This window comes from Emys orbicularis, chromosome 1 (assembly GCF_028017835.1).
Source record: "Emys orbicularis isolate rEmyOrb1 chromosome 1, rEmyOrb1.hap1, whole genome shotgun sequence".
NCBI lineage: Eukaryota > Metazoa > Chordata > Testudines > Emydidae > Emys > Emys orbicularis.
The window spans coordinates 202,501,768-202,517,209 of record NC_088683.1 but is presented as its reverse complement, the minus strand read 5'-3'; the positions used below and the strand labels follow the sequence as shown (position 1 = coordinate 202,517,209).

General features: G+C 42.6%; 1 protein-coding gene across 1 annotated transcript in view; it reads right to left on the bottom strand.

Annotated features, from left to right (window-relative positions):
* Positions 1 to 15,442, bottom strand: part of MRPS6 (mitochondrial ribosomal protein S6) — a 67,840-nt gene that overhangs the window by 26,004 nt on the left and 26,394 nt on the right. The gene's annotated exons all lie outside the window — the stretch shown is intronic.

Genomic DNA, 15,442 nt, shown 5'->3' with positions numbered 1-15,442 from the left:
CCTCTCCGAGCCTTATTGGGGAGGGCAAGCGGGCCGCAGGAAGGGGGGCGGGTCATGAACCCTGTTACAGGGAACAATGGTGAAATTTTAATTATGGAACAACTTCACTACCATAATTTGATATGCCAGTACTAACAAGCTAGAAACATACACCCTGTGACTGTTACAGGATTTAGGGCTAGATTCATAAAAGGGCTTAGTGGCAGTGTCCCCGATTTACACATCACTGGGAATTCACAAAACCCCCACTCACTTGCCACCAAAACCTGTAGGGGGAAGTTTATTTAGGCACCTAAGTTTTTGCAATATACGTTCCCTAGGTGCCTACATTTCTGCCTCTGAGCATGGGCACTGCTGCCTCACTTTAAGTGTCCAGACACATTAGCCCCAGTGCAATGCGTGAACTGGGAGAAGACACACATTCCTCTGCCCAATTTGCCTGTATGGCGTGATCTGGTCGGCCTGCTCAGAGCTCACTTAACTCCACAAAAATGGGGAGCAGGACCAGCTCACTCATAACTTTTAACCCAGTGGGTTAGAATGCTAACCTTGGATACAGGTGACTTCCCCCCCCCCCTCTGGCTGATGAGCAAGGATTTGAACAGTGATCTGCCACCTCTCAGGCAAGTGCCCTAACCAACAGTCTGAGATATTCTGATGTGGAGCCCCCTCAATCTTTCCTGTTGGAGCTGTTCCACCTGGATAAACCAACACTGGAGCAGTCAGACTAGATTAGTGGTCCCCCAAACTGTGGGATACAACCCCCTATGGGGACCCAGAGGAACGTTCAGAGGATGTGTGGCAGGGCACGCCACTCTTCCAGCCCCACTCCACCCCCAATCCTGTTCAGCCTCCAAGCCCAGCTCCACCCCTACCCCCCAACCCCAACTCCACTCCACCCCAGCCCAGATCCACCTTCAGCCCAAACTCTGTTGTTGAGGAAGCCTTAGCCATGCAATAAAAGAGCGGAGGCGTGGACAGATTCCATTACTGCGGGGTGGGGGCGCTATGACTGGAAAAGTCTGCACACCACTTGACTAGGTCCTGGGTCTAGAGTGCAGTCCTCTTACTCAGAAAGACCTTTAGGTGACTAACTTCACAATTGAGCTCACAGCCGAGAATCCCCAGGTAAGACTGACACCTAAATCTGGTCCAGAGGGAGGTGCCAAACTCCCTGAGAGGTAGGGCTTAGGACACACCCCTTCCTTTAGCATCTTCCATGGGCTAGCTTATGCAGGGTCTTTTTAAAATCATGTGTGAGGTGCCTCTCTCCTCCAATTCATTGTATAAAGGCACAAAGCTCAAGCTTTCTAACCCAGACTTTGTGAATCCCACTGATATTTTTTTTTTTTTGGTACCTGGAAGTTAGGTATGGTGACTCAGCATTGCAATGCCCAAGGCCGTTTGTGAATCTAGCCCTTAAATCCCAAACGCTGGCTTTGGATTTTTGTTTTCAAAGCATCATGCTCCCAGTTACTACACTAGGATACTCTACTACAAACTGGCTCATTTTTACATACCTTATGCAGGCAAGGCTACCCCTTGAAGACTATCTATCTGAATTAGTAAGACATTCATGAGCAGACCTCTAAATTAAGTTCACATATCAATTCTCTCCCCAGTGTATGTTTGGTTCATGGATGGACAGTGTTCTATTTAAGATACTGAACAAACATGAACTAGTGATTCATTTAGTTTAAACTGAGTAGCCTGAATGGCTATACAGGTTCTAGAGAACGCCAGTACTAGCTTCAATTAAAGCAATGTTGTTGCATTTAAAGCTTAATCACCTTATTGAGGTATTTTCTTACACAGGTTAACCCAATAGTTCAGTGGATAGTGCAGAGCATGCTATGATAGAACATGGGGACTGTTGATCAGCTGGAACTAGGGATTGTAGAAGTTTCGGAATCATGCTTACACATCCATAAAAGATGCATCTATAGCACTGTCATAGTGCCAAAGGATTAAACTCTACCTGTGCCTTGAGTACTCCTAGAATAGCAGCAGCATTCACAGCAACTTTGAAGGGGGCGGAATTGGGGGAGAATTTAAGGAAAAAGCCTAAATACAAAAATGTGATTACAAAGAGTTCAAATATATCTACTTAAGGCAACCATTCCATCTCTTTCATAGGGTTAAAATGTTACCTAAAAACCAAATTGTCAGAGACCTTTTGGCCTGATTTTCACTGGTGCCAAGCACATGAGACTCCTATTGACTTCAATAGGCATTGGGTATTCAGCCAATATCTGAAAACCAGGCCATAAGGCTACTCACCGGGGTGAAAAATGCCACTGATGCCATCACACCCTGGGCAATTTAAGAGAATCAAAGCAGTTATGTTTTAAATCGCAAACATACAGTCAGTACATTTCAGAAGGAACTGCATTCTCTTGCTTTTGTTACTCCCTTTCCCTTCCTGGGTTCACTCTATACCCTCTATTATTTTTGGGGGTGGGATAGGTAACCAAAGACTAATGGGGGGGGGGGAGAGAGAGAGAGGGAGGTGAAGCTATTTTAGGTTGACCAATTAATATACACCCAGTTGCTCAAGTATTCAGGACCCACATTACTTTGAGAGAAAATGGAGACTCGGTTGTTGTTGTTTTTAAAACAAGTTTTAATAAAACATTTTAAAATAGAATCAAGGAAATTTATCACTAAAGCTAAGTTATCATTAATGAAAACTAAAAATAAAGCAATACTATTACTAAATCAATATCAAATAGTTAAATCAACAAAACTGTCTCAACATTGGATTAAGTTAAAACAAATTAGTTGTAGAGATAATAAATCCTTATAATGTCCAAGGAAGATTTTAGGAAGGTAGCTGGTTGTTTGGTTATATCAACCACAACTAAGAAATGTTATCAACTGCAACCAAGTCTATGAGTTGAGCTGGTTAAGAGCTCAATAGTGAAACAAAATAAGAATGTCTGAACCACAACCTCAGAGCCAATTAAGCTTCCTTCCTAACATTTTATTGTTATGTGGTAACTAACCCTTTCATCTTCTCCCAAGATATTACAATACAGACTTTAACAAAACACTTTTGATAAGTTAGACAAAACTTGCTTACCAGAAACTACCAATGACAGCTCTCTCATCTCTCTGCACATTTAAATACAGGACACAAAACATTTTAATAAATATCTTTAAAGACAAATTCATTTTAGGGCTATTTAACACCTGAAGACATTTTTGTTCTGGCACCTTTCCCATATGGATTATAAGCACTCGTACACAAGTGCATGTCCAGTGCCACACACGGACATCCTAAAACTAAAAGATTTAAAAGGCGGAGATGTCTCCCAATTAATAAAAGCAAAAGACAAAAATGGAAAAAAGTAAAAACAACATGACAAGGGTTTCCTAAACTCTTCAGCTTTCAGTCTTCTGGACTCTCCTAGCACAGGAGCTGAAATTGCAGCCAAGGAGCCAGATGGGGATGTTATTGGCACATAGCCCACTAGTGAGAAGCATTCTTCAAGGGCAGGAAAATACTGGTCAGAGGCTCATGTAGACTAAATCAGTTGATGTTGCGACCTCCTCTCCCTGAGATGATCAACCTTGGTTCTGCAAAGTCAGTCTTTCCTCGGGTGGCTTGGTGACCCAAAAGGCTAGAATTCTCAGCTTTACCCTAGATTCTTATAGTTTGCAAACTTTTCTCACTCAGCGTTGCAGCATCTTCCTCCAAGGCTTTTGGACAAGTCTGATTCTATGTCTACCTCGAAGCCATGCAACCTAGTCCAATCAGAATTAATTTAGGTCATTGTTAGCCAACATCAAATCCGGAGACATCCCATTTAAACCAATAATTTTGAAATTATTCAGGGTGTTGTATACCACAGAGACAAAGTCTATGAGCCCCCAAAACAAAAATCCAGATACAAATCCTATTTGAGGAAGCCTCCACAGTCTTATCTCAGTAAAAGTTCTTAAGATGACATTAGGTTACCAATTTGCTGGCAGTTCAATATTTTAAAAAATCCTATACAAATAGCTGATTTAGAAGATCCAATTGTTCACCAACTGCTCACCCAGCAACAAAGTTAAAAATAAATGTAACATAACATAAGAACGGCCATACTGAGCCAGACCAAAGTTCCATCTAGCCCAGTATCCTGTTTTCCGATAGTGGCAATGCCAGGTGCTCCAGAGGGAATGAACAGGCAGGTAATCATCAAGTGACCATCCTCATCGCCCATTCCCAGCTTCTGGCAAACAGAAGCTAGGGACACCATCCCTGACCATCCTAGCCAATAGCCATTGATGAACCTATCCTCTATGAATTTATCTAGTTCTTTTTTTAATCCTGTTATAATCTTGGCCTTTACAACATCCTCTGGCAAAGTGTTCCACAGGTTGACTGTGCTGTGTGAAGAAATACTTCCTTTTGTTTGTTTTAATTTCATTTGGTGACCCCTAGTCCTTGTGTTATGAGAAGGAGTAAATAACACTTCCTTATATACTTTCTCCACACCAGTCATGTTTTTATAGACCTCTATCATATCCCCCTTTAGTCATCTCTTTTCCAAGCTGAAAAGTCCCAATCTTATTAATCTCTCCTCATTTGGAAACTGTTCCATACCCCTAATCATTTTTGTTGCCCTTTTCTGAATCTTTTCCAATTCCAATATAAATTTGCTTGACTTATGACAAATTCACAGTACCCGTCCTGTTTTGGAGCTAGGCTATAGGTCAAACACTCTCCTGAAACCTTCACCTTGATAGAGATGAAGTCTATCAGTATTAAGATTGTTTACAAATATACAATTTTCAATTTTTTTTATATAGGAACAGCACTCTCCTATAGGCTATTTCTTGAGGTGCCTTCCTGCTCTACCTATGATGTCTCAGATTTCAATGTCCGTGTCCATTCTCTCCGTGCCACCCTCCCATGCACTAAACCGTAATTATTTCACTATGCTGCTCCCTTCCCCCTTCTCTCCCCCTCCCCCATGTTCTCTCTCACCTACTTTAAAATTATTTTCTCATCCCCCACCCTCTCGTCCCTATTCACCTACCCATTCAGACACTGATTTGAGTGACCTAAGTAGGCTTGGCAGAATTTGATTTTTATAATGGACAGATTACACCAATTTTAAGCATTTTTTTTTTAATTTAAATTCTCCACAGTTATGGGAAATTATGAGCAGGAGAGGTCAATTTAATGACAAGCATGGAGATTAAAAAAAGTTATTGCTTTGTAATGGTTAAAAACAAGTTGTCAACGCCACATGTCAAAAACATACAAAGTAAATACTGTATCTTTAAATCAAATTAACAAGTTCTCAAGCCAACATTTTTCTTACTTTGCTTATTAGTAAATTATTACCGACGCCAATAGATATTTAATTCTTCCAAGCCTAGACTCAAGACACCTGATGGCCAGAAGACAAAACTGACTGCTGCTGTTGAGGAACAGGGAAAAGCCAATCAGCTCCCCCCTCACACCAGTTGCTGGAAAAGGAGAGGGTGCTGGAGTTGCTTAGATTAGGATTTGTTTCCAGGCCCAGCATGGAAGCCCTCTCTTTTAGCGCTTCTGTCGAGTAGAGGTTTGATAAATATGAAACCCTAACCCCCACTTCCAGCCCCTCTGGCTGCTGGCATAGAGCAGCACAATCTTCTTTCCCCTCGTGCTGCTGCACAGTTGAGGTGGTGGTATTATTTACATCACAGTGCCAGCTAGAAACCCCGATCATAGATCAGAGCCCCAGTGTGCTAATCGGTGTACAAACCACACAACGAAAACCACAGTGCCTGGTCTCAACAACTTATGATTAAGGCTAAGATTTTGTCACAGTTATCTTTAGTAAAAAAGTCAGGGACAGGTCACAGGCAATAAATAAAAATTCAGGGAAGCCCGTGACCTGTCCCTGACTTTTACTAAAGATAACCGTGACAAAATGGGGCAGGAGGGGGGGGGGGAATCCAGCACCCACCACTGCTGCAGCTCTGGGGTCTCCCCACCACCCACAGCGGCTGGGAGTTGTGAGCCCCCCTCCCCTGGCTGACAGCTCCAGCCCCGCCGCCCTGGGGCTGAAGCAGAAAATGTCAGGGAGGTCTCTTGAAGTCATGGATTCAGTGACCTAATCCTAACCTCATTTATGATCCAAGTAGTAACTACCCCTCACCACTCCATTCTTTTGCACTCTCCTTTGCCGGGGCTTGCCTGTGCTGCTGCTCACAGCTTTGTCAAGCAGCAGCTGCAGCTCAAAAACTAGCCTGACTCTTTCAGTTTTAATTATTTGCTTTTGGTTGCATCTGCAGGATGCTAGGCATTTTCAAATCAGTTTCCACACTTCCGCAATTTAGAAAAGCTCTGAGCAGGATAGTACCATAGGACTGGAAGGGTCAGAATGCAGTCCCCTGCTACTGCCGGCAACCCCATCACAAAATGCCTTTCACAAACTTATCAAGCTCCATCTTAAAGCTACTTAGGTTAGGTCTGCTGCAGAGGCACGGGTACTGCATGGCCTCCAGAAGACGAGTCTGCATTGGTTTATATTCACAGCCACAAAGGGCAGAAAGTTAAACTTTAAAACCTTGATTCTGCAGAAGGTTATGGTAGGGGCCTCACACTCTAGTAATTATTAGATATTCGGAACCAGATTCCATGGTCTGAATGAGCTTATTTGAATCACCTTTACAACTCCCCCATTCCTGGGGCATGACCATTCTCCAGCATCAATTAGATAAACTTTCAGACTAATGAATTATGCAAGAATGCCCACAGCCCAAGGTGTCCTTTATAACTGTCGAATGCTGGGACACCAAGGATGTCCCATACATAGAGGCCAGAATGTACCATGAGAGCCATTATAGTGGCTCTAGGGCCACTGAAAGATTTCTCTACATAGGAGGGAGTCATCTTGGAGGGTAGTTACACCAGGCTTACATTTGCAACACCAGATTGCACAAGTGAAACTGAGCCCAATTTTCATCTTCTCAACCTTGAGAACCCCTAGATTTAATTGCTCCCCCTCCATTCCACCAGTTGGGGGCAACGTACCAAAACAAAAATAAAGTTTACAAAACTAGTTTATGGTTAGTATCGAGAATGGTTGCTGTCCATTTTTAGTATTATGAACATGATTATGTTATAATGCAAATGTATCACTCATTTCTATCATTCTGCAGAGACAACAGCCTCAAAGAAACATTTCAGTAAGACACTGCTTTTTGGATGAAACTGAAAAACATCCTGGGATGCTCACTCTCTCAGGCACAGGCTGTGCAAGCTAAGAGAACAGCCACATCACTAGCGAGAGAATAAAAGCTAAAACAGTTTGCCACCACTGTCCTCCCCTAGAGTTTTTCTAAAAGAACTTATGGAGGTAAATATGGCAAGTTGGCAGCTGGTGTGCACATTCTGTCCACCTCCCCTCCTGGGCCTGCACTATTCATTTAGGGCTGCACTGCTATGGGCACACCAACGTAACAGATTCTGCAGCTTCATTGGAGTGATTTGCTGCCTTGCAAGCAGCTTTCTGCCAGTGCCCTGGACTTCAAGTTATGGAGGTAGCAGTGCTGAATCAAACCCTGCCCCCATGGCTTTTTATTTTTTTGGCACATGCCACACTAAGTGTATTAGCTCTTGTTTTCTGGCCAAGTTCTACAAGTATGTTCTGCCTACCTAAATTCCTCTTATAGTTTTAAGTAGACTGGGATATTCTTAGTTTCTTTGGGTGGATTAGTATTTAAATGGTCACTACATTCCACCCCAGAAAGGGCTGCATTTTAGTGGTGGGTGAAGAGTGAGGGACTGCAAGATTTATTACAAGTAACCAAAGTCAATGAAGTTAAAACATAAGACAGCTTACAGTATCTACAATTTCTCCCAAATAATTTCAGAAATACATGGGTTTGGGTTTTTTCCTCCCATTTTTATTGAAACTTTTTACAGAATACTTTTTAACAAGACAAAATGCCACAGTAAAGGAATGTAAACTGCAAGAAACAGTTTGAAGTATCCAGATACTCTCTAATAAGAGTTTTAGTTTGAAGACAAATGCAGTAGGCAAGATAATATGCAAACAGTATACACAGGGTCAGCAGTGAGAACTAGGAGTTTTGCATCAGGTTTACTTCAAAGTTTTTATAACAATATAATACTCTAGTCACTAGACCAAAATTACCTTATCATACATCATTTCTATGACAAGAACTTCTAGATATGGACACTAACAATTTACAAGTATAATTAAGCTATATTCATCTCATTATCACTGCTAAATCTATATTCCTACTACAAGAATTTTTAAAGTCTTCTGTCTAATAAGATCTTGCTAGACCCTTAAACAAACACTTGACTAAAGAGAGACCTGGACCCAACTAGATTTGCCTGATCTGCATGTCCATTTGGTTCATTCCATATCAGTCTGGGGCTGGGGGAAAAGCAGAATTCAAATGCTATATAATATTGTTTGGTTTTGGTCAGCAATGTACTTTAGTTGAATAGTTAAAAATAAGGCAGTTCATTAACTGGTATTTTATATAAAAGCTGCAGAAAATACAACAGCAACAAAAACAAAAGTATTTCACAGAAATCTAAGAAAAAAGATCTATCAATATACAAGGTAAAAGCAGCATCACTTTGACACTGTGCTTTTAAAAAAAGATAAATGAAAAGATTTCTGTAGTGATATTAAAAAAGAATTTGCTTTCTTCTTGAAGAAGACTACTAACATTTTGCACAGCAACTATTTTTTTTAATAATCACCTCATTTAAAAACGTGTATTCGTAGACATAGAATTGTCATATAACAGCATCACCATCTTTGCTCAGAGTGTCTGACTTTATACAGTGAAGCTGATAATCTATTTTTAAAAAGTGTCACAAGATGTCACTACATAGTGTATTTGATAGCAGAACTAAAATAAAGCAAATGCCTTTTAAACCAACACCATAAAGAAAAACCCCTAAGTGTTTTGTAGACAAAAAACAAATCCATTTTTCAAACATGAGCATTTTGAGATTTCACCAGTAAAATCAGAGATCCTAGTTATATTTATTTATATTCTACAAACTACTCTTTATCCTAGCCTAATTAAAGCACATTAAACCACTGAATTATACACATTTTCTTAAAACAAAAAACAAAACAAAAAAACCTTTAAAACAGTGCACATACGTTTTTACACTTTAAAACATCACATGTAACAAGATTAGTATTAATTTCCAAACGATTACGTTTAAGGGCATAGAACATACAGTTACTGAATAAATACAGGAGTATTTTTGCTTTATTATACACTACTGAATCCAAAGTGTGTCTCTCAAAGAAAGCTAGAGATTAATGACTCCAAAGATTTTTCAAACCTCTTCCACACAGTCCTTTCTCCGAAATTTTTCCCCCCAACAACTCTGTTATCTTAGGATAAGAATAAAAAAATAAAGCTGCATGTTTTAGACATGCAAGAATCTTTCACTTTGGGTGCTCAAGCAGAGGCCCTGTGATGGCTATTCCCCACATCCTGGCCTTTATGGGTGGCTGGGGGGGAGGAGAGAAAAGAGAAGTAGAGTGGTGGAAAGCATACAAAGGGTAAACTGATACATCACATTTCCTTCTGGATATCAATGAAAGCTAAAGGAAAAAAAAAACAAAACACCACTCTTTGGCAGAGAATGGCATCAACAGAAGTTCTCCAAAACGGAGGGGAAGTTTTCCAGAATGACGTGCACAAAAAGCTTTCAAGAAGCGGTCTCTTTTTAAAATAAGAAGCTTTTACTAAATCAGTGGGAGAAAATTAAGAAAAATAAGTTAAGGTGAACAAAAGGGTGTCATTTAAAATTAAGTTATAAAAGTGGCAAAATAGGCATTATCAAGTGCCATGGTTCAAAAGTTCAAGGCAATAAATAACCAGTTATGTCAGGATGGGTAGGAAAATCCTTCTGGATCTCTGTGGCAATTGGTCCAAGTCCAAAGCAACAGGTATTGGCCCCCAAGAGAGTCTGTTATAGAAGATCCTAGGTTTGCAGTTTTGCAAGCCCCAAGAGTTAATGGTAAACCAACAACGTTACATCTAATCTGGGTTCACATCTCTTTTGATTAGATCATTACTCACAAGACTGGTAGAGGCATGTTTACGCTATAAAAACGCTGAAGCAATTTCTTACACACTGTAGTCCATGGCATGGTCCAAGTCAGAGTGTTCTTGCCCATCAAATATGGTATGTGCATAAAGTAGCAAAAGGAATGTAATAAAGTTGTTACAGTGGTTCAGCAGTTTAATGCAAACTCATTATTAATACAGGTCTTCACTTTTACCTGAATGCTAAAAGATCCTGAGCCACTGTTTTAACGTTCCAAGGATTATGCATTATTGCATTGGATTTTGCTTTCTATGCATGAAAACGATCCTGATAAACATCAAAATGAAGAGAGAAAACCTTGTCAAGTTACCCTCTTTCATACAACTGTGAGACATTACATAGCAGAAGGCTATGCACAGCTTCTCAGTATAAGAATATACACAAAAGTTTGAGATCATGCAGAAAATATTCTTGGGTGCAGTTGTATTAATATGAATGATTCTACAGTAGACAGCATTAATACCATCAGTATTTTTAAAACAAAATAAAACATCTCTACTCATTAACAGCCATTAGACACCATGAATGAAATTCTAGCCCCATTTGCCATTGACTTCAGTGGAGCCAATATTTCACCCCATAACGGAGACTGCAATATAAGAGCCTGGTGATTATCCAGTTTACAGTCCCTTTAAAACGGAGAGAAATATACCTAATAAGCATATTTTAAAGATGATAAACATTCCCTCCCTATGGTATAGATTTTTTTTTTTAAATGAAATCTCAAAGATTAAACACGGTCTTCACAGCTGACTTGCATTAACCTACAATTGGCCTTTTCGTAGCCGACTATGCCCATGTTAAAACTATCCCATTTGACTTTCTTACATTACAGAAGCATTAAAAGATATATTCTGGAAGGAATGTTAGTAAGAAGAGAGATAAGGAACAATGGAGAGGAAAAGCAGCAAGATTCAGTTTCCATATAAAACTTGGTAATATTGACACTTGCACATGGGCTAGTGTGGTCATACACTTTACCTCTCTTACTCCTATGACACCAAGACTGAACTAGTGTTTTCAGTTACAGATCAAACAAGCTATGTAAAAAACAACTGGTAGGTGTATTTTATCTATTAGATGTATTAAGTAAGGCTAGAGGATGTTTAATAAATTATGTGCAGAGAAGAACATAAGCAAGTTCTACACTGACAGCTAAGATGCAGAAATTGAGCTTGCTTGGATATGAAGAAATCATGCAGAGGTTAGTGGGGAAACAAGGTTGTTTTTTTTATTAAGAAAAAGCCCAGTATGAAGACAGTAGTTTCTTTTAAAAAGCCTCCCAAAAGTAAGGGCATATCTACACTACAAAAAAGTGTAGAGTCAACATCCAGCCACCACAGTAATTAAGTCAGTCGGGAGTGTCCACATCCCCACACTCATTGTGTTGGTGGAGTGGGTCCTCACTAGCAGCGCTTGCATCGATGCACAGAGCAATGCGCTGTGGGTAGCTAACCACCAATGCAACTAGCCGCAGTGGGGTTTGGGAAGGACTTGCAATACCTCATGGGAACAAAACATCATCGCAGGAGGGAATGGGAACATGGCTTTGACCTCCCACAATGGTTTCCTCCCTCCGTTCCTTCCTCCTCTGAGATCAACAGCAAACAACCCATACTTTCTTGCACCTTTTTTCCCCGAAAGCCTGGCTTGAGAAGCACGGACCCCGCTCAGCTCTGCACTCTTGTTGTGAGCATTACATACTTCAGGATAAGGCATGTGGTGTATTTCCAGAGCCAAGACAGGAGCCACCACACAGAACACTGTGATATCACTCAAGCAAGCCATAGAGCAAAACAATGCAGTTGCACACGGTGGAGTGCAGTTTCTGGTCCCAGGAAACAAGCACTGACTGGTGGGACCGGATTGTTATGCAGCTATGGGATGACAAGCAGTGGCTGCAGAACTTTTGAATGCAGAAGGCCACTTTCCAGGAACTTTGTGCAGAGCTTTCACCAGCCCTGAAGTGCAGCAACACAAGAATAAGATCTGCTCTGACAGTGGAGAAGAGTTGCGATCACTCTGTGGAAGCGTGCAACGCCAGACTTCTACTGGTCAGTAGGGAATCAATTTGGAGTTCGTAAGTCAACTATGGGAGCTGCTGTGATCCAAGTTTGCAGGGCCATTAATAGACTTCTGCTAAGAAGGGTAGTGACTCTGGGAAGCGTGCAGGACATAGTGGATGGTTTTGCCACAACAGACAGAACGCATATCCCAATCTTGGCACAAACCACCTTGCCAAAGACTACATAAACCGAAAGGGGTACTTCTCAATGGTGTTGCAAGTGCTGGTGGATCACAGGGGCATTTCACCGACATCAACGTGGGATGGCCAGGAAAGGTGCGTGAGACACATCTTTAGGAACACAGGTCTGTTCAGAAAGCTGCAAGCAGGGACTTGCTTTCCAGATTGCAAAATAGCCATTGGTGATGTTGAAATGCCAATCGTGATCCTGGGAGACCCAGACTATCCCTTGCTCCCATGGCTCATGAAGCCATACATCGGCTCCCTGGACAGCAGCAAGGAGCGGTTCAACCATAGGCTGAGCAAGTGCAGACTGGTGGTGCAATGTGTCTTTGGACATTTAAAGGGTCACTGGCACAGTTTGCTTACAAGATTAGACCTCAGTGAAAACAATATCCCCATTGTTATCGGTGCCTGCTGTGTGCCCCATAATATCTGTGAGGTAAAGGGAGAGAAGTTTCTGCAGGGGTGGGGTGTGGAGGCAGATGGGCTGGCAGCTAATTTTGAGCAGACAGATACCAGGGCAAGAAGAGGAGCCAAGCAAGGAGCTCTGTTTCTCTGGGAGGCTTTGGAAACGAGTTTCAGTAATGAGCTACAGTAATGTGCACCGCTTATCTGCATTGTGCCTTCCTCCACCATCCCCTCCATTGCATCAGTTCCCCTGTACCTCCCCTCCCCCAAGTCCCCATGCTTGGAATAAATTTAAAAAAAAGTATTTAATTCTCGAAACATTGTCTTTTATTGCGCGTGCGCGCACACACACACACACCCCCAGGAAAATAATTTAACCTTGGGCAAACTGTGTGATAAAATTGGAGGGGAGAAACCAAGCCTGCTTGTGTCTGAAAACATGGAAGTCTTGCCCATTAAAGGTCTTTGAATGACTGCCTTTTGTTTTTAGCACGCTCCCCGGTGTTGAGTGGAAGGGATACTGCCCCTTCCCCTGCCACTTCCTAGAACATTTGGGAAGGAGTATTGGGAACAGGGCAATGCTTGCAGGCCATTCTACAGGGGCTGTAGAGGGAATCTAGCTGCAAGTTGTTTTTCTTGACGCTCAGACGCCTCAATGTGTCCAATTGGTCCTTCATAATCTGCAGCATCTCATCCTGCATGGGACACTCATGCTCCTGGTATGCTCTCCATCTGTCTGTATCTATGTCCAGTTTTTCAAACAATGAAATCCTCCAGGCTCTTAGCTCAGTGTCAGCTGTCCCAGAGGCATTCGTTATCTCGTTGGACATGTCATCATGCATTTTTTTCCACCTTCTAATCTGCTAAAGCCTCTCCGCCAGCATGGAGGATATGCTGAAGGCCAAACTTTCCACTATAAGGCATGCAAAGCACAAGGCAACCATTGTCAGTGCATACCCTGGGTGTAGTGCAAGGTTGCCATTTAAATATCTCTTCCCTTATTACACTGAAGTGCAAGCCAGAAAATAATCAGAATCCCTGGCTGTTCAATGAACCAGTTTGCTGTTCCAGCCATGGTGAGTATGGCCCAGCAGCCTGGGTAACAGGCCTTGTGCTGCAACTTGTGGGAAACCCCTATTGGGAGCACAGGTGGGTAGGTGGACAATGCCCCCTCGCCTTAGGAACACAGACATTGCTTTGAGACCAAGGACCAGCGTTAAGCTTCCCAAATTGTGGTCTTTGTCCAAAGCGGCTTGGGGAGTGGGGGGGGAGAAGAAAGAGGGTTGCAGCCACAAGGGAACACAGGAAGCCCACCCACCCCCTTACCTTAACATTGCTGGTAGTAGTCACTTTGGGCTTGCAGATTGAGGTCAACACCAATCCCTGCCAACCAAACCACCAGCATGTTCGGGAAACAATGGTCAAGGGACCCAGAAACCACCATGGGGGAGGGAGGGGGAGAGAATATCACATGCTCTATTGTTTGCAGTATGAGCACTTGTAATGAAAAACTTCCACCCCAAGGTGGACCCTATGCGATATCAGTTTCCTGAGGGAAACAGAGGCGGCAGAGGAACAAATGCTGCAAACATCTGGGTACAGACCAGGTCCGCATGTTGCTGCCACAATGATGCCAGCACAGTTGATACTGGAGTGGCATGGGAAAGTGTCCTACCGTGGAGGAAGAAATAAGGTAGCCCTCCGCAGAAGCCTTCTGCAAAGGATTGCAGAGTACCTCCATGAAAGTTTCCTAGAGATCTCCATGGAGGATTCCCAGGCCATCCCTATGCACATAAACAGTCTTTTCGGGGGGGGGGGGGGGGGGGAAGAGAGAAGCACCCTCTATAACTGGAGCAGCCACCGGGAGGCAGATACTCACTGCACCTCACTTTTTCTTCATATTAAAACAAAACAAAAATATATAACAGCATGTAACCCCTACAGTTTGATTGGAATTGCATATAATCACCAGAGATGCCTTCTGAGGCATCACGCTTGGAACCATGCTGTCCTGCAACCAGCTGGACTGCTCTGGGGTTAAAAACAGCTCCTGGCTCTTGAGGAGAATGGATCCCCCACTCACCTCCCTCCCATTTGCCTCATCATCATCCAGAATGTCCTCTTTGTTTTTGCCTGAGGTGGACTCCGACTCCTGGGAGGTATCCAAGCTATGGCAGGGGGGTAGTGGTGGGGTTGCCACTGAGAATTGCATGCAGCTCATAGTAGAAACAGCATATCTGTGGGGCAGAATCAGAATGACTGTTCATCTCCCTTGTCTTCTGGTATGCCTGCCAAAGTTCTTTGATTTTCACGTGGCACTGCTACATGTCCCTCGTGTAGCCCTTCTCCCTCATGTCCCACGCAATCTTTTTGTAGATGTCTACATTTCTGCAGCTGGATTAGAGCTGTGCCTGTACCGACTCTTTTCTTCGCAGACCAGTAAGATCCACCACCTCCTGTGTACTTACTTCAGGCTGGAGCGTGTTTGGGGCTTTGACTCTCCATGGTCAGCTGTGCTGGCGAGCTCTCCACTTTGATCAAACAGGAAACGGGAATTCAAAAGTTCCTGGGTCTTTAACAGGGGAGAGGCGGTTTCCTGTGTACCTGGCTGCTGAGCAGCAGAGTTGCAAACCATCTCCAGAGTGATCATAGCGGAGAACTGTGGGACTCCTCCTGGAGGCCAA